Raw genomic sequence first — 24637 nt, forward strand, 5'->3', positions numbered from 1 at the left:
GTTTTGGGCAGAGATGAAAGTGGGCCCTTACCTTGTGTGTGCCAATCCTAGTAGGTTTCACAAACCTTTACAACCCTACTAACCATATCGGTAACACTATAAAGCTTGTTTTCTAATCAATCTGGATTTGGGGGGGGTATAAAATTGAAGGTCATCTTGCATTTGGTGTTATTTTGGTTATATGCATCCTTATTATATATATGAGAAAAAAGTTTCATATTTTCCTATAATGGTTTGGATTCACATGGATGCACATGAATGTATAATATTTTTTCAAAATTTGAATATATTATGTATTTTTTTTGTCGACCAATTTTGTGCTCCAAGTTTTTTTCCAATGTTTATTTGGTTTAGGTCCTTGGGGTTGATTGGTTTAATGAGTAGTTTGGTTTTGATAACATTGATTGGAGTGCCCTATAGTATTTGAGAACAAGTATTTTATATCTGTGATCAAATTAGAGTTCTTTGTGCTTGAGAGCTATGGTGCTTAGGATGATTTGTTCACTCTCCTTTTATATTTCCTTTTTGGTTCAAACAATTGACTAACAATCCTTTATGAAGAACTCCATGTAGCATACTTGCTATTGTTTATACTAGAAAGGGTATATATATGTCTATTGCAACATTTTTCATAGCATTTTGAGTGCAAGGTCATAAGAAAAAGCCTTGTAACAACCATGTGAGACCCTGTATTAGGTGTCTTAGACCTTGTTAGGCCAGACCATGGCTGGCCCCTTTGAGTTCATCATTATCCCTTTCATCCTAGATAGGATTGGAGGACCTTGGTTGAGCTTACATAAGGAATCATGATTTTGGAGGTGCCTTGCTTTGGTAGGGGTGACCACGAGTGTAGGGGCCAATCCAGCCCATGTCGGGTGCACCTACATCTTACTACATGGTTATGAGCTTATTGATCATGTAGGTCACCTTAGATTTGGTGCAATATCCCTTAGATGTTTCTCATATATGGCTATCTCATAGTTAGCAACATTTCACTCTTCCTAAGGTAGTTCACATTTTCCAATGAAAAATGGTCCTAGAAATAAAAAAGTCAACTTGGTCCTATATTGTAGAGTTTGATGAGAGGATGACATGCCACATGGAACTTTTTTTTATTGGTAAAGGCATGCTCAAGTTATAGTTGGTCAAATTTTGTCAACAAGTATTATAGGTTTCCAGGAAGAAAAATAGGAGCATTGGGTAGATTTTCACGTGCATTTTATCAAAAGTGGTGTTAATTTTTATGGTATGTTCTATGCTTGCAACAATTACTTCAATCCCTTATTAGCCCGATAGCAATTCCACTTTAGATTCCAATAACAATCACAATAAATTTCAGTAATAATCACTTAGCATTTACTTTAGATCATCAATGACATTAATTGTAGATAAAACATCATAAACAATATGCACAAGAAGACAAGCCAAGACAATGAACACATAAGTTTAGGCTAATGCCAGGGAAAATCCCCACAAATGGGAAAACCCGACCAATCCTTCTTATTGAATAATATCATTTGTTTAGCAGAAAGAGAAAATTTAATCTAGTATAATAGTCAAAGTGAAAGTATTGACTTATCCAATAATGTTGACCAACCAATGATATGAAGCTCAATCTGATCCAATATAAACTTGGTCAATAGTCTACAATAGACAACATTCAATGTGCCCTAACTAGTCCAGTCAACAATAGTCAAACAACAATGAAGCAACCTCCAAATAATTTGGTCAATGCATTAAGGAACTCAGCCTTAGTAGGAGATCAAAGTCAACCCAAAACAGAGATGAAAAACTAGTCAAACTCAGTCAATGTTCTACGATCAATGTCTGTAATTCTGCTTGTGATCAATGAAAATCAAACAACCCAAATTACCTAATTTTTTGTGCCCAAAATGTTGGGAAAAACACTGGGGGGATTAGAATTTAAACTTTCACAATAATAATTTTCCTTTTCAAACTGTATATGCTACTTTACAGATGCCAAATAGCGTATGTCCGCAATTATAACGAATGGAACCAATGTATATATAATAAACTTGTAAAACAACTAATTCATTGTCTATTGAACTTAAATAAGAGTGTGATGCATTTAATGAGCAGTAAACAGATGCAGTGAAAACAGAATAAAACAACACACATAAGCAACACACATGAACACCAGGATTTTTCAGGTGGAAACCCAATGTGGGAAAAAACCACCTCTACTGTCTTCTCAGTCTTCAATCTTCTTATTATAAAAAGTGTTTACAAGTTTTGTACAGGTGCAAATTTTTTCCAGTATGCATGCATCTACCTGTTGAAGGCTACAACCTTCACTCGTTTTCTAGCTTCTACTGGAAGGGAACTCCAACCCCCTAGCTCTTGTACTGGTTGATATGTTTATCAGTACGTAGGCACCGACCTACAAAAGGCTACCACCTTCACTCTTTCTCCAAGAACCACGTTTCATAAATTTTCAGACTCGATACTCCTCGTACACATCAACACAATATGTAGGCCACATTTCATCAATTTTTCATACTGGACCCATTAGTAACATTGAGGCTTAAAATTAATTACCACAACTGTAATACAACCATCAAATACAACTGCATCAACTAATCACTGAAACCCATCAACTTTGAAGAAAAACACAACCAATCAATCTGAACAGTCAGATCACTATCACTAGAACACACAGCTAAACCCAGAACACTACATCAAGAACCAGAACCAATTGCAACATAAAAAATCATGTCAGAATGTATATGCTACTTCAATGAGGCCAACCTACATGTATACGCTACTTTTTGTAACCCAAGTTGCGTATACCTCTAAAGATACTAATCATAAAACTTGTGAACCAAAAACTATACTAACCAAAGACATTCGGAAGATCTATTGTCATGTTACAGAGTTCTAAACAGATAGCAGCAAAGATCACCCTTCTTACTCAATCAATCAGTCAACTAAATTCAATCTCCTTATAAAATCAGTCTTACTTTAGATCTAATGAAGAAATCATTGACAAACAATAGTAAACCAGTAGCACTGATAAGATAGATCAATTATTTTTGAATAACAATCCCTTCCTCTGCATATGCTACTTGGAAGTGTCGAACCCGCACTTATAATGACTTATAACTTCACAAATTTTCAAGACTTTAGATATACCTAGATCATAGTATATAAATGATAAAACATGTGTTACAATAACATCTAGACTATCCATTATCGGATCATACAATGATAATTCATTTCAGGTCTCATGATCCTGATCCAACACTGTATCCAAGGGTGTACAAGATATTTTCATATCTATATCATAACCATAGCCCTTACAACGCAAAATATACTTCAGATAGAAGTATTCATGAAAAAACCTTTCACTTGCACACTTAGCCCTTTGATCTTCTCCTCATATACTCAGAGCCTTTGTCAATACCATGCACCAAAACAACATTTAGAACCTATGGTATTCTTAGAAGGGATCAAGTAACCGTTATTCCACTCAATATTGTTGGCTAATACCATGGTATGGATCCTTGGTATTCTTTAACCTTAATTTTCCATCCCATACGCTCTTTTCCTTCTGTGAAACTGCGTGGATATGTATATGATGTTTTTATTTTGTGTACCCACATGTATACACTACTTGGACTAGGGTAAGCAACATATACAACTTAAACGATTCTCTTTCCTTAATTTCTTTATTCTGATCTGTAATCCTTTGTCCCATCATCCTGTTCTTCTATACCATTACACTGTTACCTCTGAATAGACTTATTACAATGTGAGTTTCCCTTTATCATTTCTGAACTGACCTGTATGTGGGTTGCCATGAAGGACAACACTTGTACCATAATGGCAACACAAAAATGCAGCCTCACTAGACAAAGATATGCCCAAAAGATTGAAGTCAAAATTTGCTAAGAAAGTCAAAGTCAACACTGGTCAAAGTTGCAGACAGTTTAGATTTTTTGAGAAGCTTAAATTCAACAAGTTCAGATTTTCGTCCACTTGTAATTTCATCCTCCTTTTTTGTTGCATGTGTGAAGAAACTCGTGTAATTTTTAGAGCTATACAACCCAAGAAGATAAGAGAAAAGTGTGATGATTAGATGCCAAAATGAGGAGGCCTAATGGTGTATTTATAGTGATCAATGAGGGGTCAAGGGTCATGACCTTTCACCAATGGGGCCGACTTGTGGATGAAGATGAGGTTGACTTGAAGAAAAATATTTGAATGTATACAAAAATTATAATTTTTGAGGTGAAGAAAAATTCCATGAAGGGTAGTTTAATGGAGTGATGAGCCATCAATGGAGGGGCTTATAGGAAGGGGAATTTTCCCTTAGTTGCACTCTTTAACACTCTGTCTCAACTAGGAGGAATTTCACCTGACAACATCCATCCACCACCACGTCATCATGTCCATCATGTACCATCTCTGAAACTTGTCTCGTCTCTGTTGAAGATTGATATCATAGACCAATAAGAAAGGATCCAAAGAGGGTGGGTCACAAGACCCTGCCACCCTCGCCAAAGTGATAGAGGCAAGATGGAACCCCTATCAGGCTTGATCCTTAATGATCAATTTGTTGAACATCATTCATCCTAGTCATATGGAATACATTAGTACTTGACACGTTCATTGTTAGTACTAATTAACCCTAATCACCTTTTCCCAACTCATTGGCCAAATGAGAGGTACTTCCCAAGAGTCCTAGATTGCAAGGGTAGGATGTATGCTAGGGTACCCGTAGGGTGAGGTGAACCACTCACCTTGTTCTCATATAGCATACTCCATAGGGGAAGGTGAACCACTCACCCTGTTCTCATATAGTGTACTCCATAGGGGAAGGTGAACCACTCACCCTAAGCTTAGACATTGGGGTATGTACTCCACAGGGGAAGGTGAACCACTGACACGGTGCTCATATAGCTCCAAAAAGTACCCCAGGCCCCTAAGAGCTCCCAAAGTTCAATGTCCAACTTAAGAGAGACCCTCATGATAGGGTTTTTCCAAGACTCGAAGTCTCTCTATGAAGGCTAAGAACTTGGCCTTCTCCATGGGCTTCGTGAGGATGTCAACATCCTATTCATCCGTGCTGATGTGTTGGAGCCTTATTGCTCCCCGTTGTACCTTATCCCAGATAAAATGGTACCTTATATCAATATGTTTGGATCAGTCATGGAACATGAGATTCTTTGAAAGGTGAATCCCACTTTGGTTATCGCAATCAATGATGGTGGTATCTAACATGTGCTCAAATAGCTCACTAAAGAGCTTTCTCAACCAAATGGCTCCACAGCAAACCATACCAGCGACAATATATTCAGCCTCAGCGGTGCTTAGTGCTACAGATTTTTGTTTTTCACTCATCTATGAAATTGAAGCAAATCCCAAAGAGAAACAACACCCAGATGTGTTTTTTTATCCACCACACTGCCAACACAATCAACATTAGTATATTCATGTAGTCTTAGATTCCCGACAGTGTACCTCAGTCCATGGTTGATAATACCATGAAGATATCTCAAAAGATTCTTTGTAGCAACCTAATATATATGATGAGGCTCAACCATATATTGACTTAATGTATAACAACAAAGCATATGTTTGGTCGTGTGTTCACCAAGAACATCAATGCTCCCACAAGTTGTCTATGTTCAATAGGATTTTCCAAATCCAGACAAACAACACTTCCACATAGATTTTTGAAATTTAGTTCCATCGGTGTAGTCACTAACTTGCATTCCACCATGCCACATCTCTCTAACAACTTCATAATATATTTTCCTAGAGAAAGGAAAATTTTACCTGGATTTTTCCAGACCTCCAAGCCTAGGTAGTAATGCATCAATCCTAGGTCCTTCATCTCAAATTCGAAAGTCAAATCCCTCTTACATTGATAAATGAGAGGGTCTGCACCAGTCAAAAATAGATTATCAACATACAAGACCAATATAAATGGCATGTCTTTTTGAACCTTGAAGTATAAGTTCAGATCAACATAAATTCTTGTAAATCCTAGCTTCATAAGATAACTATAGATCCTCTCATACCAACCCCTAGGGGCTTGCATTAACCCATAGAGAGCTTTCTTCAACTTGCATACATGTGTCCTTCTATCTTGCTCTTCAAACCCCTAAGATTGTTTCAAGTAGACTTCTTCCTCAAGTGACCCATGTAAGAATGTGGTCTTGACATCCATTTGATGTAGGATCCATCCTTGATTTGCAACAAGAGAAATTATGGATCATATAGTGGTGTATCAAGCAACTAGTGTGTTAGCGTTTGAAATTTCACCTCAGGCTGAAAAGGCAAATCTCAAAGCTACATCAAAACATTCAGCCTCGTAGCTAGCCCTACGGGGCAGGAGAAGGCTCTCTCCGGTCAATCTTGGTAAATTTTCAATAGGAAGAGATGACCAATCAAGGTAACACTGATATTAGGCTATTAAACTGATTTGAAGGTTGATTTGGGGGTTTTTGGGGTTTTTGGTGGCAAATTGAGGATCTGCAATTTAGGGTGTGGGGATTTGACACAGTTTCTGCAGGGGGGTCTTTGGGGCAAGGTAGGAGCTTGTGTAGATGTCTTCAGCTGAAGTGGGTGATAAGGAAGAAAGATAAGAGGGCTAAAGAGAGCAAACAATGGTTTTGAATTCTCTTTAGACAGCAGAAAACATAGAAATTAAACAAATTTGAAAGCAGAGCATGGCAAGCATGAATTCTAACTTTATCACTTCATTTGTTTAATATGCAGCAGTATAGAAAGGAAATGAATCACATAATAAAGCTTACAATAACATGAAGAGACACACCATCAACACAATGAGTCCACAAGAATCCCAATGATGACTGCAAAACCCTGGTCTTCCTTAGCCAAAAATTGCAGAGATACAAGTGAAATATACAATGATAGCTCCTCCCTCAAGAGTCCAACCATGAAAATGAGCATGAAAGTACATAATATAGATTATCTAACCTCTTCCCCACCTCTAGGGGTCGAGTTCACTATCCTAGGAGTTGTTTGAACAACTTCTAAACTAAGCACTACAAAATAGGCAGTCAAAACAACTTGCCTCTAAAAACTTGGAAACCAGTTCATACAGTCAATTTTACCCTTTTACATGAGAGAAACTTCTAGAAGATTAAAACAAGAGTAAAATTACCCCAAAAGTGCCACAAGTACAGTCAAAAGGACCACCATCAACCTCAGCAAGTCAAACTGGAGCTAAACTGCAAATTCTGGGCTGAACTGGTCAAATCTGGCACAAATTCCTCAACGGGTCGCGCACTTTGGAGCCCTGTTTGGAGGCCTTTCCGATGTCAGAATGAGGTGCAAGATAGCTCGTTGGAAAGGTATCTGAGTCTACTTTCCAACCCAACTGAAATTTTTGGATTTGTAGGTCATTTGCCTAGTCAAAAGTCAATTCTCCCAAGACTACTTCTGCAGCTCAAAAAAGGGGCAGAAAGTCAAAATTTGGTTGTATTTTGACCTTTTGGAGGCCCAAAACTCCATGAAAACTCAAGGTAATGCATAGGCATATGTAACTTTGCATGAAAAATCCAAAAATGCTGAGTTTTTGCAAAACGGAGCTACGATGACAAAGGGTCTCACCGGGGGTGAGACCCGTTGAGAAGCCAAAACCTGTAAATTGCCCAAAAATGCCAAAAATGAGCCAAAACTTCCAAAAAATTTTGTGCTTGGTGCTGTGAAGAGGCTAGTGAGTGTCATGATGAGTGAGAGAAGCCTCGGCCAAGATGCGGAGGGGGTTGGTCTTCTTCTTCCTCTTAAGAGCCTCGGTCAACCTTCTTTGGAACATTTTCATCTTTGCTTTACAAACGTGCATCCTAGCCCAATAACCTATGATGACCGCCCTTTCCACCCTTATGAGGCCTCCTCTGTACCTCAACCTCTGTAGATGATGAATGGTCATCACTTTTCTCATAAGTTTCGGTTTCTGACATGGTTTAGGAGCAAAGTGGACAAATTGAACTGCTGTCTCTGACTGCACAAAGCGCTGAACTCTATGCTGTTTCAAGGGGACAAGGACATGAGGGAAATGTTAGGGGAGGGACCTTTGTACAAGGAATTGGGAATATATGAATATAACAGGGAATTTAAGGAAAATTTGCAAACAATTATGCATATAGGAATACATATTTATAATCAGGGATATTGGGAAATCATTTGCAAAGATCACTGCATATGGGAAAACATGTATGAAAGTGAACATATGGGAATATGAAAACATGCATTATAGGGGAAGATAGGGAAACATATGCACAAAACCTTTTACATGTTCACCAACAATTTTTAGTGTTTACACATGCATATGGTGGAGGGAGATTAAGGTTTTGAATGCTTTGGGAGAGGGGTAGGGTTTGCATTTGATTTATAAAATAATATGGGAAAAGAGATGAACATATAAGTGTGAGTGAAAGGGAAAGGAGGGAAACAAACCAAAGGGAAAAATAGCTTGAAACAACACAAACCCTAGCACAATTTGCTCATTAATATTGCAGCCATATAAGTCTTTTCATTTGCATGATTTGAGGTTAAAATCATAGCATGAGGGCTTACATCCATCACCAACCTCCAAAACAATGTGTAAAGAGCCTATCTTGAACAAATTTGATGATTTGGAGGAAGATTGGGCAATTTTTTTGAAGTTTGCAGCAAGACAGCTCAACGGGTCGCGCACCTTGCCCAACGGGTCGCGCACCTTGCCCAACGGGTCGCGCACCTCTGGCTCAACGGGTCACGCACCTTGAAGGAGGCTTTTGGAGGCCTTATCGGTGTCGGAATTGGGCGCAAGATAGCTTGTTGAAAAGGTATTTGAGTCTACTTTCCAACCCAACTGGAATTTTTCAATTTGGAGTTGATTTGTCCTGTCAAAAATCAAATCTCCCAAGACTGATCAAAAAGTGCCAAATGAGGCTGCCTCAAGGAAGAGTGTTGTTGCAGTCAACTTTTGAATGCCTTCCTCAACCCCAAATTGAGCTCATGATAGCTCATTGGAAAGCTATTTGTGTCTAGTTATCATTTTACCCATCAAAAAAATCATTTGGCCAACCAAGCTAGGAGAAAACTTGATTTTCCCAAGGTCACGTCAGAGGTGTCTTTGATTCTCCTGAGGCAACGATATTCTTGACATTTCTCTCAAACAATGACACCTGTACAAAAAGTGAAGGAGGTTTTTCTTCTTTGGCATGTTATGAGCAAAAAATTCTCTCCGTTTTCCAAAATTCATCTTTGATTGCTCTGGAACATCATTTGAGTGCGACTTGTCCCGATGTGTGAAGCAAGGAATTTTGTCGAAATAGAGCGAGATGAAGGGGATAGGGGGCTTCTAAATTCTTGGGGAAATTTGTGGGAGTGAGGAGGGATGTTAGGAAGCAGGGGAAAGTGGAATCTCAGTGATTGAGTGAGGAGAAGGGGTCCAAAAGGGCAAAACACAGGCGCAACCTAGAAAATTGCCAAGTTGTAGCTAGAAACTAGGGTTTGTGGAAAAATGAGGAATTTGGCGGATCTAAGGGATGGGAAGTGTTTTATAAGGTACTTTAAGGATAGGTGAAGGTGTATGAACATCAGGATATTAGTTTTGCTGATTATTTAGCCGCCCAAGAGAAATTGCCTTCAAAACCCTAGGAGAGGGAAATGACCTTGCCTAGGCACAACTGAAGCATGAATAAGCTGTAAAAAGACTCATTAGACACTGACATGATAATGAAAACCCTCTGAATGATGATAGGCTCAGCTGAATGATGACATGGATTGACATTTGGGCAAAGCCTAGACCTAATGCCTAGTGACCAAATTTTGCTTGAAGACTCACTGAAATGACAAAATTTGACCTTGACACTCTGAGACCACTTTGTAAGAGCATATTTGATCACTGGAGGAAGGCTGGAAAGACTGACACTAACATAGTGGAAATATCTCATCATAGTCAACTCCTTCCTTTGGAGAAAAGCCGCGAGCTACAAATCTTGCCTTATATTTTTCAGCACTTCCATTGGCTCCATGTTTAATCTTGTAGATCCATTTTGAAGTGACAACGACCTTGTCCTTGTGACTAAGCACCACTTCCCAGACATTTTTCTTCATGATCAATTCATACTCCTTAGCCATAGCATCTTTCCATACTTGGTGGTTCACAACTTCCTCGAAAGTGCAAGGTTTGATTTGAATGATAATACTCATGGCAGCCAAATATCCTTGATACCTGGTGGGCTTCGTACTTTCCTGAAATGCCCCTCTTGGAGAAACAGAGTTTTCAACATCTTGAAGTGTATCCTAAAGCCATAGTGGTATTTTCTTTGAGGTAGAGGGATCACAAGGAGGTGGATCAAGAGTATCCATCGGGCCATCAACATTAGACATGTGCTCATCCATCAGAGGTTATTATTGAATTTTAGTAGCATCATCATCCTTCATTGTGATAGGGAGATCCCTAGCTTTTTTGAGGGCAGTGTCTTCAACAAAAGTAACATCTCTACTCACTTCCACATCCCTTTGCCCAGGTACATAAATTCGATATGCCTTTGAATCTTCACTATATCCAACAGTTACACCTTTATTGTCAGAAGCTTCCAACTTGTTCCTTTTCTCTTTTGGTACATGCAAATATATAGGACAACCAAAGATTCTAAAATGAGAAACATTAGGTTTCTTACCACTGAAGACTTCTTCGGGTGTCTTGAAATCCAAGCTTTGATGAGGGCTCCTATTTGAACATACACAATAGTGTTTGCAACTTTTCCCCATAAAACCTTTGGTAGATCTGGATCATAAATCGTGGCATAGGTGGCTTCCATAATAGTTCGTTTCTTCCTCTTGACAACTCCATTTTGTCGTGGATTATATGGAACAATTGTCTCCCTCTTAATACCTTTCTCTCTGCAAAATTCATTGAATTCATTAGATTCATACTCTGTTCTTTTATCAGTGCTTAATGTCTTGATCTTCTTTCTTGTATGATTCTCCACCAAGGCTTTGAAAGAATGAAACCATCTAAATACTTCATCCTTCTTCTTTAGGAAATGAATCCAAGTTTTTTGAGAGAGGTCATCCACAAATATCACATAGAATAAGTATCCTCCCAATGAAGTCATGAGCAAAGGACCAGCCATATTAGAATCGGCCATTGAAGAATATCATGTCTTTCTCTCACTAGAAGGAATGGTCCCTTTGTATGTTTTCTACCTGCATAACCTTGACAAACTCCTTCATGATTCATATGAAACTCGAGCATCCCTGTAACCATCTTCCTTACGCCAGGTAAGACTTTGTAATGTAAGTGAGAAAATCTCCAGTGCCATAGCTCACATTGAATAGATGTATCATTTTCCAAAGCTCCCAAAGGACTTCCACCAAATTGATAAAGACCATGAAACCTAAACCCAAGAGTAAAAGCTTCATTAAAGTTCTTATTCCATGCACATACCTTTCCATCAATCAAAGCTACCTTGAAGCCTTTGTCTTCCATCGTAGAAATAGACACCAAATTCATCTTCAGATCATGCACATACAAAACATCTTGAAGATGTATGGTTTGACCATAGTTTATGTGAAGTTCCTATCCCTTTCACGGGGTAGGTGGCATTATCTCCAAAAACAATATTTAGATTAGTCTTCCTATCAACTAAATTTGAGAGGACCTCCTTATATCTAGTGAAATTCCTTAAGGCTCCACTATCAATTAACCAATGTTCCAAGGTGTCTAGAGGAGAGGAAATAGATAAAGCATAAATGAGATAATATTCATCTTATTTTTCCACAAGATTATTTTCATCATGATTGGAATTTTTTGTCCGCTTGCGAGGTCAACTATTTCCTTCTCAAGGAGCATGAGAATTCCTTTTTCATTTAATGTTAGACCTGTTGTTTCTTTGTTTGTTTTTGTTGTCCCTTGGATGATTTTTCTTGTTAGGAAATTCTCTAGCATAGTGACCAAACTTGTTGCAATTGTAGCATCTTCCTTTTCCTTTTCCTTTGAATCCCTTATTAGATCATTGACCCCGCTTTCTTGAATTAGATGGAATAACATCCTTTCTCCTTCTAGCATGTGTAGAGAAAGCAGTAGGTTCACTTCCATTGAAAGACTTATCTTTCTCCATCACCCTTATTTCCTATTGAGTGCATCTAGTCAATAGTTCATGAAAACTAGGTATCTTGTCATTGTTGAGAATGGTGGTGACAAATGTTTCCCACGACCTTGAAAGACCTCCAAGTACAATGAGGGTGAGTTCCCTGTAAACACTAACTTCTCTAATAGATAGAAAATTACTTTTTACTTGAGTTATTCTCATGAAGTAAGATTGTATAGACTCTCCTTCGTCCATTTTGATATCCCTCAACTTGTTTTTGAGAAAGAGGATTGATTTGCATTGTTGACTTTGAACACCCCTCTTAACTTGTCATACATTTCCTTGGAAGTTACCAAATCAGAAATGTAGGAGATTAAATGCTTTTAAATGGAGTCAACTACAATTTTCTTAGCTTTGACCTCACCTTTTCTATACTTCGTTCTAGAAGCAATAGGTGCATTTGAAGGAGGCTCCACCACTTTCCCATGCTCATAATCCAACACTTCATGTTCCTCCAAGGTTAGATCAAGAGTCATCTTCCAGGCATGATAATATGATTTTTCATTGAGCTTATCTTCAGTCTTGAAATAAGAGGTAGCAAACCATGGAGACTTATCCAACAATCCTTGTTCAGCAACAACAAGTATTCCAATAGTGATAGCTTACTTCTTCCTTGGGATTTTTCTTCACCTTTACTCTAATCCCATGTTGATTTTTATGGTATGTTCTATGATTGCAACAATTACTTCAATATCTTATTAGCCCAATTGCAATTCCACTTCAGATTCTAATAGAAATCACAATAGATTTCAGTAACATTCACTTAGCATTTATTTTAGATCATCGTTGACAATATTTGTAGACAGAACATCATCAACAATATGCACAAGAAGACAAGCTAAGAGAATGAACACAAAGATTTAGGCTAATGCCAAGGAAAAATCCCACAAGGGGGAAAACCCAACCAAGCCTCCTTATTGGTTAATATCAATTGTTCAACAAAGAGAGAAAATCCAATTTAGTACAATAGTCAAAGTCGAAGTATTGACTTATCCAATAAAGTTGACCAACTAATGATTTGAAGCTCAATTTGATCCAATATAAACCTGGTCAACAGTTTGCAATAGATAACAGTCAATGTGCCCTAACCAGTCTAGTCAAATGTAGTCAAACAACCTCCAATTAATTCGGTCAATGCGGCAAGGAACTCGGCCTTAGTTGCAGATTAAGTTCAACCCAAAACAAAGATGAAAAACCAATCAAACTCAGTCAACATTATGCGGTCAATGTTTGTAATTCTACATGCAGTCAATGCCAGTTAAACAACCCAAATTACCTCGATTTTTGTACCCAAAAATACGGCCTCACCAGACAAAGATATGCCCAAAAGATCGAATCAAAATCTCCTTAGAAATTCAAAGTCAACACTGGTCAAAGTTTCATACAATTCAAATTTTTGGCCACCTATAATTTCGTCCTCCTTCTTCCTTACACGTATGAAGAAACTCCTATAATTTTCAGAGCTATCAAACCCAAGAAGATAAGAGAAAAGTCTAATGACTGGATGCCAAAATGAGGAGGCCTAATGGTGTATTTATAGTGATCAAGGAGGGGTCAACAGCCATGACCTTTCACCAATGGGGCTGACTTGTGGATGAAGATGAGGCCGACTTGAAGAAAGGGTATTTGAATGTATGCAAAAATTCTAATTTTTGAGGTGAAGAAGAATGCCATCAAGGGTAATCTAATGGAGTGATGATCCATCAAAGGAGGGGCTTCTAGGAAGGGGAATTTGCCCCTAGTTTCCCTCTTTAACAAGTGGTCTATAGGTGGAGAGGAACAAAACCCATGTTTTAGTTTCTCAGATACTTCAAGGGAATTAGAGATCTCTTCTTTGGGTGTGATGAGGTGGCATTAACCATGATGATGTGGTAGTATAGTGGACTTTTGTAGTTGACAGGGCATATGACAGGTTAAATCAAGGTAAATAGTACCTAAATCAAATGGAACTCTTGGCCAAATTAGTCAAGCATTGGAGAGATAAACATTCATCATATACATACACATCACTGATAAAAATCAAAATTGGGTTATTACAGTAATAAAGGGCATTTGAGTGAATTTGGGCTTGATTTTAGCAACAACATTCCACAAATCCACTAGGCTATGAATAATGCCTCCAAATATGTAGATTTTGGAACTATGATAAGGGCCCAAATGTTGAAAAATGCCTCCAAATATGATCATCAAGGAGCAACACATGTAATAAACTCTACAATAAAGCCCTTTAAGGCCATGTCTTTGACAAACAACTTGTTGAATGATGTCTTCAAAAATGATATTGTTACCCACCAAAAGTGGGTAACCCATAGAAGAAATTTTTTCTCCTCATTTGAAAACTGGCTAGCTAGTAGTTCTATGATGGCCCAAAGATAGATTTACATCAGATTTCTCCACTTATACTCCAATCAATGCTCTTTCCCAGTTGCAATTCTTCTTGAAGGTGAGTGATCTATCAGAAGGTACATTAACCATTTTTATATTCAAGAGCTTTCATTTAATGTTTTGGGGTATACTAATATGGATTTCATGCCAAGATGGATGATTAATTGCTCTTGATTATACCCCTATTCCCACGCTTTACCTGGGAAGTTATTCTTTGCCCCTAGTCTAGTGTGAACTCCCCTGAGGTCCTTCCTTTAGGAGGGGCACTAATAGGAGGCATTGATTGAAATAGCATGCCTATGGAAATCCATACCTACCACATTCCATGCTTCCCTTATTATTCACATTCACTCTTTGGGTTGATTGCGATTTGTCATTGGGACTGACACCTTTCATTCTCATCTCTGAGTCAGGGCCTGTAAATTTTCCTTAAGAGGTTGATGCAGTTGAAACTTGAAACAATGGTAAAAGCATATGAAGCCACAACTAAACAAAAGAAAAATGCCAAAGTTGTTTGGGACATATTAAGCATGCAGGAAAAAGCCTAGCATGGGCTCTACGCCCCTCATTAGCAATCGTGTCATTCTTCAACATTTCATGCTCTATTTGAAAGGAACTCTTGAATGTTCCAACCCCAATGAGCGAGAAACTACTACATCTTCTAGGGGTATTGAAAAAGCATAAGGCAAGCTTAGTCTCCTAAGCTATGCAAGAAAGAAAGGTAACTCATTAAAGTAAAAGGCACAATAGAGGGGTGGAAAAAATAGGCCGAGGAAAGGGGCAACTCATGCCTCCATGATTGCTCCCTCTTCTCATTACATTACTTAGAGATGTTTAACCCCCCCTCTAGCTATTACCATGGCTATGGCCATCTTCCTTGAAGTCTTTGCCCATTCCATCATCATCATTATCACATGCACGCATGGATTGATGGGCCTGCTTGTGGAATGCCTTTACCTTGGGGGTTGGAAGGACTTAATAGGGTTGAAGGTATAATCATCCCTAACACAATTGTGGTAACTTGCTTACAAATCTTGAGCTAGAAAGACATTGGAAGGCAAGGTTTGTGTGAACTATTTTTGTGCCTCTAACATTGAATATGGTTTACTATGATACTTTTAATGTTTTTTGTCCTTGGTGATGTTGATCTCACTTGATATTTAGGGTATGTTTTAGGTGGTTCATTACTCATGCAACAAAGGTCCTTTGAAGGAAGACTTGACACCTATTCGACACCATTCTGAGGATGTTTTTCCCATTGTTAAGAGTAGATATGACCTTGTAGCCCCACCATTGCCCTCATGAGATGGATGTTGGGCTTTGATGAGACTCCACATGGTTGTATACCCCTTGCTACACCTCTAGATGTTGAACTATTATACCAGACAGCCAAGGCATTAGCTTATTTGATGATGTGCCCAGATGGACCCAAGATGCCCCTAGGCTAGCCTTGACCTTGATTGGTGGACGTTGTATTGTTCGAAAGCTTAGATGAGGATGGTGATCATTGAGATGACTTGGGAGGGCTAGTACATTATGCCTAGATGCCAACACTTTCCTTAGAGCATGCCACATCATCCCCACATGCCCTAAAAAGGGTGACCTGATCCTTTTTGGAGATGATGTCATGGTGGAGGAGGTATTATTTAGAGATATACACATGCACTTATATGATTTTCTTGGAGTAAGGAGCACTCATGAACCACTTTATCACTTGCTTGATGAAGATTGTCCATTTTGTGGGGATGATGTCATCATGGAAAGCATTTATTCCCACATGTGTGTGATATTTTGATGTATTTATTATGTTTTAATGTTATATTACATTTGACCTTTAGGCCTAGTTGAATGCTCAACCAAAATTATATAGCTTTTACTTGCAAAATTATGTCAAGTGACTTGGTTTCTTCCATATAAATAGAGGGAAGTCACTTTCATTTGGATTATCACACATTCATCTCACTTCTCTCTATCTTAAGAACTATGTTCTATCTCTCTTGTATTCTTCTCCTAGTTGCTACGCATAAATGATGGAGCGAATTGTCTTGGGAGAGATATTTTTGCATGAGAAGACTATCTTGGATTGATGAAGTGATCCTTGTTTAAATGGTGTAAGTTTATTGTTGATTTTCTTCCTTTTTGTATTCAATTTTATCAAATTAAGGTTTCTATTGTGCCATATTAAAAAGTGCAAAGTCTTTCACGAAATCTTGTTTCTATATGTTATGCATAATTTGTCTTTAAAGAAAAATTCAAAGAAACTTAGTATATGCATCCCTTGATCTTAAATATCCACTTTAAAGAAGTCACTAGGGTTTTTAAGAGAGGATTCTTAGTCCTCCACTTGCTTCATACAAGTCCATATCTTTGAGCTTGCCAATATTGATTCCATGGCCCAATTGAGAGAAGGCATTAGACTAGTTGATGGTGATCATCTTAATTTATCCTTTTTCCTCTTAACTTATTGTAACTAGGATTAGGGTTAGCCCAAATATTCATTCAATAGCAATTTTATGTCTATTTGTTGTTTCCCTCTTGGTAGGGATGCATTTAATAAATATTAAAAGGCAAAATCCTACATTAATTGTATATTTTCACCCCAAAATTAGAGTTGACGTCTAGATATTATTGTTTTTATATGCATTTTCAACCATAACAACCTCATTGTTTACTTCACCCTTGCATTTCTCCTTGATAGCCTTTGCCCCTATGTTGATCTTATGATTTATAGGTTATTTCTCATGCTGTTATATGCCATTGTATGCCCTAAATCTGCAAATCATAAAAATTATAACTTATAATAGCTTTCTCATAAATCATAAAGGTCTTAGGAAAGTGTACTTGAACTTTTGCAACTCTTATCTCAACCTATCAAGGTTTATCGGGTACCTCTCTCTTCCATCATTAGGACTTATATCATCCTTGAGCCCTTGTTAGTTGAATATCTTGTTGATGATTTCTTTGGGGAAGCCTCCCTTGTGGGGATAACATTCACCAATAAATAGTTGGAGTGAGGCCACTGAGGTGACAATGTTGGCTGATCTCTTTGTTGCCATAAGACCTAGGTTGCCTAGTGAGGCTTTGCACTAGGCCTACTAGATTTTGCGGTAACACATACCAAGTCTTCATGCATCCCATGGTGGTAATAGAACCAAAAAAGCCAAGTAGCTTATTTAGATGCCAATCTTCAAAATTTGTTTAACTTGGCATTTAGCACAAGCCCAGATTTGAGCCATCGATTCCCATCGGTAGGTTTATACTTCATGATTCATTTAGAGTAATTTCACTTCCAATCTATCCACCATGATAACCAAGCACTCCCAATTTGAGGAAAAGGTCATTAGTGACCAATTCTTGGACCTGCTTGATTATAGGTTTACTTGATCTAGTAAGATGAAACTCTGCTTTCAGAGTAGCTCATGACATCTAGCTATGTGTGAATCCATCATCAAGATCTCCTACTTTGGCAATGCCATTCAAGTTGATCAATGTTTGGATGAGAACTAAAGAAATGTTTACCTTTATACTACACCAAAGGAGACCACCAAATGTAATGATCATTAAATGATAGGTTGTATGAAGTGAATCACCCTTCCAAGAAAGATGAAGCTTAATAGCTTCCCAGGCGCTTAATAGCTTCCCATGCCTTCTATATACGCTAAGCCAAAAATTCCTTAGATTTGGATTTTGGTCGGGTTCAACAACAAAGTTGGGAAGTTGGGATTTCTCCAACATGTTTTTTCTCATGTGCAGGAGCACTCTCCAATTTTCGTGACAGTCCATGGTCTTGCTCACCCATTTTGTGCAGAGGCTTGGGCTTGATGGAATGACCCAATCATTCTCAAGCCATCATCCCATTCCTTTGAACTGCAACAAAACGCCCCATTAACCCACCCACTTGTTGTTTGCAAGCATTATCTTCTTTTAATCAACTATGGCATGGGGAATTTGGGTAAATTGTATGAAAAACAAGCCAGCACCATATCAATTTCTCGCATGTTAATGTCCCATGGCCTGTCATTAAAATTTTCAATTAACAAGAGCAGCAGTCAAGTTGAATATTAGGAAGCCTATTTTAATGTTGCATACTTGGTTGCAAAGGAAGCATAACTATATCCAGTGAGATTGGCTTTTCAAAAAGATTAAGAAACTGCTGAAGTTCTGACGTTTTACTTTTAGACAATTAACTGCTTTTGAAGATAAAAAGCCAGCTATCATATAAAGAAGGTTCGTCCCTGCAACCGAAGACAAGCAATGCAATATAGGAACCCATTTCAGTATCCACTAAGATTGGCTTTTCAAAAAGATTAAGAAACTGCTGAACCTTTGACGTTTTATTTTTAGACAAATTTTGAAGATAAAAGCCCAGCTATCATATAAAGAAGGTTCGTCCCTGCAACCGAATACAAGCAGTGCAATATAGGAACCCATTTCATAAGACATATTTCATTATATTTAACACTCAAGCTATTTATAATTTTCTTAAAGTTTGAGTTTATATGTCCATTCTTTTGTTAGTGGTTGAACATCCCTTGAATATTAGTACTGCATCATCGTGAAATATTGCCCGTAGATCATTTGCAGACCACTGATCTTCCATTATTGTAACTTGTGTATTATAGCATTTTGTTTTTTTTTTAAAGCAGAACATTCAGTGGCATCTGAGTCCATGTCGCTTAGCAATTTGAGATGAAAACAATTGATGATTCCCAGAATCCCAATGCAGATGTGTTCCATTTCCTTTGTGATTTACTTGCTGGTGATTTTGTCCTTAGTAGGAATGTAGAAAAGCCACTTAATATAGCTTTCATTGGATTCAATATACAGCTAGGGAGAAAGCCATGGTGGTTCATTTGGAGTTTATAAAGGCCATTGTTACTGCTGAAGAGGTATTCGTGCTTGATCCTTTGGACCAGGCTGTTCTTACATTTGTCGATCAACTCAGGCAACAACTTCTTCTCAAAAGCCCATCAAGAATTCAGGAAAGCCATCATACAGATCAGCAGGAAAGTCATGGCATCTCTGCTGAAACCTCACCTGGACAGTGGCTATTGGACCCAGAAACAGAAGAAGGGCTGCAATGCGAGCTTCCATTCGAATTCCGTGTGTTGGAAATAGCTTTGGAGGTGAGTTGCACGTACCTGGACTCAGATGTTGCAGCGCTTGAACGAGAGGCTTATCCTGCAGTGGATAAACTTACCAAAAAAGTCACTACCAAAAACCTTGACCATGTGCGGATCCTAAAAAGAAATCTTACATCTCTCCTTGCACGGGTTCAGAAGGTAGTCTTGAAAGTTTTGATTGTTGTTTACTGTTGTATGAGATTCATTGCTTTTATATGCACATGTGGAAATAATTACTCTGTTAACCTGGGGAGATCCATTAGGTTTTTCATAGTTGTCTGCTTGGTATGAGATCCATAGTGAAGATGAAACAGAAGCTAAGAATTCAATAAACAAATATAGATCAAAGTAGAAGACTTCAGGGTCATGGGAGTGCATTGCATTGCTCGGTGTGCATTGCATCTTCCTGCACTAGTCAGAGGACAATGGGTGGAGCTGGTACACTGTTGAAATATTGTTAACCTAAATGTTTCTTCAATATTTATTGTATAATGTTGAATTATATAATGTGGTTTCCATCATAGGCTAACCTCGTTTCGATTGTAATTGTGTCATATATATATATGTGTTATTTTTGAAGATTTCCCATGATAAGTTTTCACCAAAGAAAAATTCTTGAATAAAGCTCTATATATTTTTATACTCGACTTAAATCTGTTCATTTTGAACAGCTGAGGAATGAATTGGAAGATCTTCTAAATAATGATCGAGAGATGGCTGAATTATATTTAACTCGGAAGTATCATCAAAGTCAGCAATTGGAAGCCTCAATAGCAAGTAAAAGATACAGTGCTCTAGCTATTACAACTTCGTCTCGCATAAACTCTCACCGATTTAGCATTGTTGTTACTGTTGCTGGAGATGAAAATGATGTTGAAGATCTTGAGATGCTACTAGAGGCCTATTTCATGCAAATTGATGGAACTCGCAATAAGATATTGTCGGTAAGTATTTTCCCTTTGTCCAAATGCGTGTGATAAATTTTAAGTACTCCTTTTTTTTGTTGTGAGAGAAAAGTTTTATGACTAGTATGTACTCTGTAGAATGCTTCTTTTAGAATGTTTAGCTTGTTTTTAATACTATTCTTTTTTTGTGCGCTTGGTCCAAAGGGACACAGGGATTTGAACCTTAAATGTCATTTAGATTTGAACCTTAAATGTCATTTTTTACATAAGGCAACCATCAATTGAACTACTCCATAGGTTGTTTTGTTTGCTTTGTAATGTTGCTTTCTTATATTTGATTGCTTTCTTATATTTGTGATTTGATTATTTCAATTGAACTACTTTATAGGTTGTTTTGTTTGCTTTCTTATATTTGAGATTTGATTATTTTTTAGTGCCAGAGCAAAAAAATCTTAAAGATACAACACAACTCGTTGGCTTTGTAAGTGTAAGAGTTGAAGGACTTTATCCACATAAGTTGCAGAGAATACAGAAATGAGAAACAAGTGTGTAGTGCATCTAAGAAATTGGAGAAATGACATGTTAGGAACTATAGAAAGTATATATAATCAGTTTGAAAATGGGCACGTCCTCCATATAACGGAGGTTGAGAATCACATCTCATGTTAAACATTGGCCCTATAAATTTGACCCCTTTTATGCAGAGACAACTGGTTTGGACCTCCTATACCCTTTTTGGGCTCTCCATAAATTATCTTTTGTTTTATTCAAAGTGCTTGGTTTTAGTGAGGTGAGATGTCAATACTTTATTGTCACATAAGAAAGCTAAAGATTCCTGCTGGCTATATGATCCCTCCACGGTGGAAGATAAAAGGGCTTTGGGAAATAGACAAATAAAAAGGTTATCTCTAATTCAACCATCAGTGTGGGCTAAAAGGTTTATGTGCAATCTAAAGAATGCATTTTTCTTGTTTTGAAGTCTCACAAGAAATGCATACACATCCCAGCTAATTCACCTGGTATCTCAACTAAGTTACCTGGTTTGTGTTTGTGTTTGAATTCCATAAAATGGTTGTTATCGGGAAAACTAGTGTCCATTTAGAGCTACTAGTCCCACTAAGACAGGTAGTTGTCTTAGAAACAAACAATTTAAAGTCACTTGTGTTTTCCTTTATGAGAGATAGATGAGAGAGAAGTAGAGAGTACCAACCTCAGTGTTTCGCTTGGCTCCTTGCTTGTTTCCTCTCTCCCTTGATAAAGCTTTCGCCACTCTTTTCTTACTTGTCCCACTTCAAGGAACACATGTAGAGTCAAAGCAGCAAAATACCATCAAAGCATAGAGATCTATAACCATAAACAATATAGGATCAAATGTATATTAACTATACAAATGCATACACAAATACAAGATTCAGAGATATACAAGCATATGGAGGAAAACTCAAATAGCTTTATTGATAGAAGTAGTAGAAGAGAGGATTACAACCAAGCTGTCTGATCCAGCGCCATCCTCCCAGCATGAAAGCCCTCTTCACCTCATGAAAAGCTTAGATCACCCAACAATACAATGCTTCACAAAGAAACCAACAACACTTCCTTACAAAATACAAAATTCCAGCCCCTGGATCTCTAGGATGAGAGATCCATATATAGATATTTGCAGGTGGGTGAGTCAGCTTCTAGGATTTTGATTAGTGTCGTTTCACTGATAGTTCTTGATTCCACTTGGAGATTTCATGATCTCTTACTCATCCCTCGGTGAATTTAGAGGGGTAAGTGTCAAATGAGTAGTTTCTAGAAGATTCTCTGGGTTTCCACCTAGCAAACTGCCTCTTCCATTTGTCTGCTCTCACTCATCGCACCCTACAGAAGGGCTTTTCAGTATGCATCGCACCTTTTGCATGTGACAGGTGAGATGCATCGCACCCTCAGCATGGAGCAGTCTGTATGGTCCAGTTTTGACCAGTTTTGAGCAGTTTTTTAGGGAGAACTTCTGGGAAATGATGTAATCAACTGACCTTGTTCCTTTAGGGTATGAAACAACACTTTTAGGGGTTTAGAAGCCCTTGGTTTATGGACATATGTGATTGGGGTTGTAGTGCCCAAATATATCTATAACAGTTGCCCCCTAAAGCATGAGGTCGTAAATCTTCTGATGTCAAGTGAAATGCTTTATCATGAGGATCTGAGGTTTTTCGAACTGGAAGGTGACCTCTAATAAGATACAATACAATACATTATCTTCATAATATTTTCATGATCTAGCTGAGGCGGGCATTCCCGTGCTTAGCTTTATAAATTCATTTTCATGTACATAGGACAGACAACCGTTTTTGTGGCAGACTGATGGTTCTGGTAGAGCCATCATCCCTTAGCTTGGATGATTATCTGTGTAGCTATGATGTACATTTGATGTCTTTATTTTCCTGAATATATCGTAGCCCGGATGGATGAAACTAGATCCAGGGTCTTCAAACTCATTCAATCTTCACCTGAAGTACAAGTCGATCCATGTAAAAAGATGTTCTCGTGTCGAACATGGAAAGGCATCGCCTGATTACCAGCAAATGATGAAAGTTGTTAACGGGTGTGAGAGGAATCACCAATAATGATAATGACACTCAAGGTACTGCAGTACAATTCATGTGGTGTGAATACATGAGTCGATGTCGAACACCACGCAAAATCTTTCGGTCAAAGGCCATTGATGTAAACCTGTCGCTGGAAGTGAGAAACTTGCCATTGAGGCATGCAAGCTTCAAAGTACTAAAAGGGTTGTTCCTAAGTCGACTTCTTGGATAATGAGCTGATGTCGACAAGAAGTGACCCATCGTAGGAGGGCTTTAATGAATCCCACATCTACAACACGAAACGGAGCAAATGATTTTGTGGAGGTGAAAACAATCTGATGAAACAAGGTTCAGGGTGGCGGTCATGCAAAATGGAGAGTGAAGGTATTGCAGTGGATGAGGTGTAAGCTGGGTTGGTGAATTCTCTAAGCGACTTCTCTTGAACATATCAGAGACATTGAAAATGGATCGGTAGCATTAACCCCAAAAATGGATGGTACAGAGGATCAATGATGATATGATCGATGAATGGAATAACCCAACCCCACTTAATCATTGTGATGCACCGAAAGTGTCATGTTCAAGAGCAACCTGCTACCAATGAAGTTCTTCAAGTTTTCTTCCCAATTTTTCCCTAGTCATTGCTGACTAGTACCTCTTTATTTTTGTCAAGCTTGAGGAGGATAACATATGCTTGTTCTATAATTTCCCCTTCGGGCAAACCTGTCGCTATGTTTTAGCAAGCCTAGCGACAGTGAAACTCGCTCTTGTCTGTAATGGACAAGTTTGTCGCTATTGTTTTAATGAGTTTAACGACAAAGATAACTCGGGAATTTTCAGTTTTAGAGAGTCTGAAAAGAGACAGAAAGGAAACTCTAGTAGTCCTTTTTTGTAGTATAATCCCTTAAGTCTGAAAAAGTATAAAATAATATGAAAGGGATGACTTTTCCAATCACTTTAGCGAGTCAAAAAAAACAAGCGCTCAATATTTTCGTGTAATGATCCCTCAGGTCCAAAAAGATTAAAATACAAGAGGGATGGCACTTCCAATCACTTTAACAAGCTGGAGAGGCCAATTGCTCGACAATCTTTTTATATTTTACGAGTCTAAAAAGAGCTTGAAAGAGACTTGTCTTTGAGGAACGAGTGATATTTTCGGTAGCAACTGGTTCCAGGTAATGTAAAGAAGGTGGCTAACAGAATCACTCATTGCAGTTGTTCCTCAAAAGGGTAAACAATCAAGTGGAGGCATATGATCGGCTAAAAAGTGGAGGTGATGGTAAGAACATGACCAAGGCTCAAAAGCTGATAGTAATGTCATCACAAAGGTTATTTAGCGAAAGTGGGTTCATTTTTTAATGAGGTTGAACTCTGGGGGGACATATGCTCATAGCTAGGTTTATTTTTTAACGAGATTGAACTTTGCGGAAACATTGTTCATGATAATAGTCAAAGATGTTCAATTTCACCATTAACACTATGTTCTCTTGACAGTCATACTACCTATTCTATTG

General features: G+C 38.0%; 1 pseudogene across 1 annotated transcript in view; it reads left to right on the top strand.

The window, feature by feature from the left end:
• LOC149252440 (magnesium transporter MRS2-4 pseudogene) overlaps window positions 1–20625 on the top strand; it is an 87761-nt pseudogene extending 67136 nt beyond the window's left edge. The window contains exons 2-3 of the transcript XR_016265458.1: window positions 19353–19933; window positions 20320–20625. The product of XR_016265458.1 is annotated as a magnesium transporter MRS2-4 pseudogene (transcript). The remainder of the gene's footprint in view (window positions 1–19352; window positions 19934–20319) is intronic.
• Window positions 20626–24637: the final 4012 nt, after the last annotated feature.

This window comes from Pinus tabuliformis, chromosome 7 (assembly GCF_031772625.1).
Source record: "Pinus tabuliformis cultivar Carrire ecotype Pingquan chromosome 7, CPIR1, whole genome shotgun sequence".
NCBI lineage: Eukaryota > Viridiplantae > Streptophyta > Pinopsida > Pinales > Pinaceae > Pinus > Pinus tabuliformis.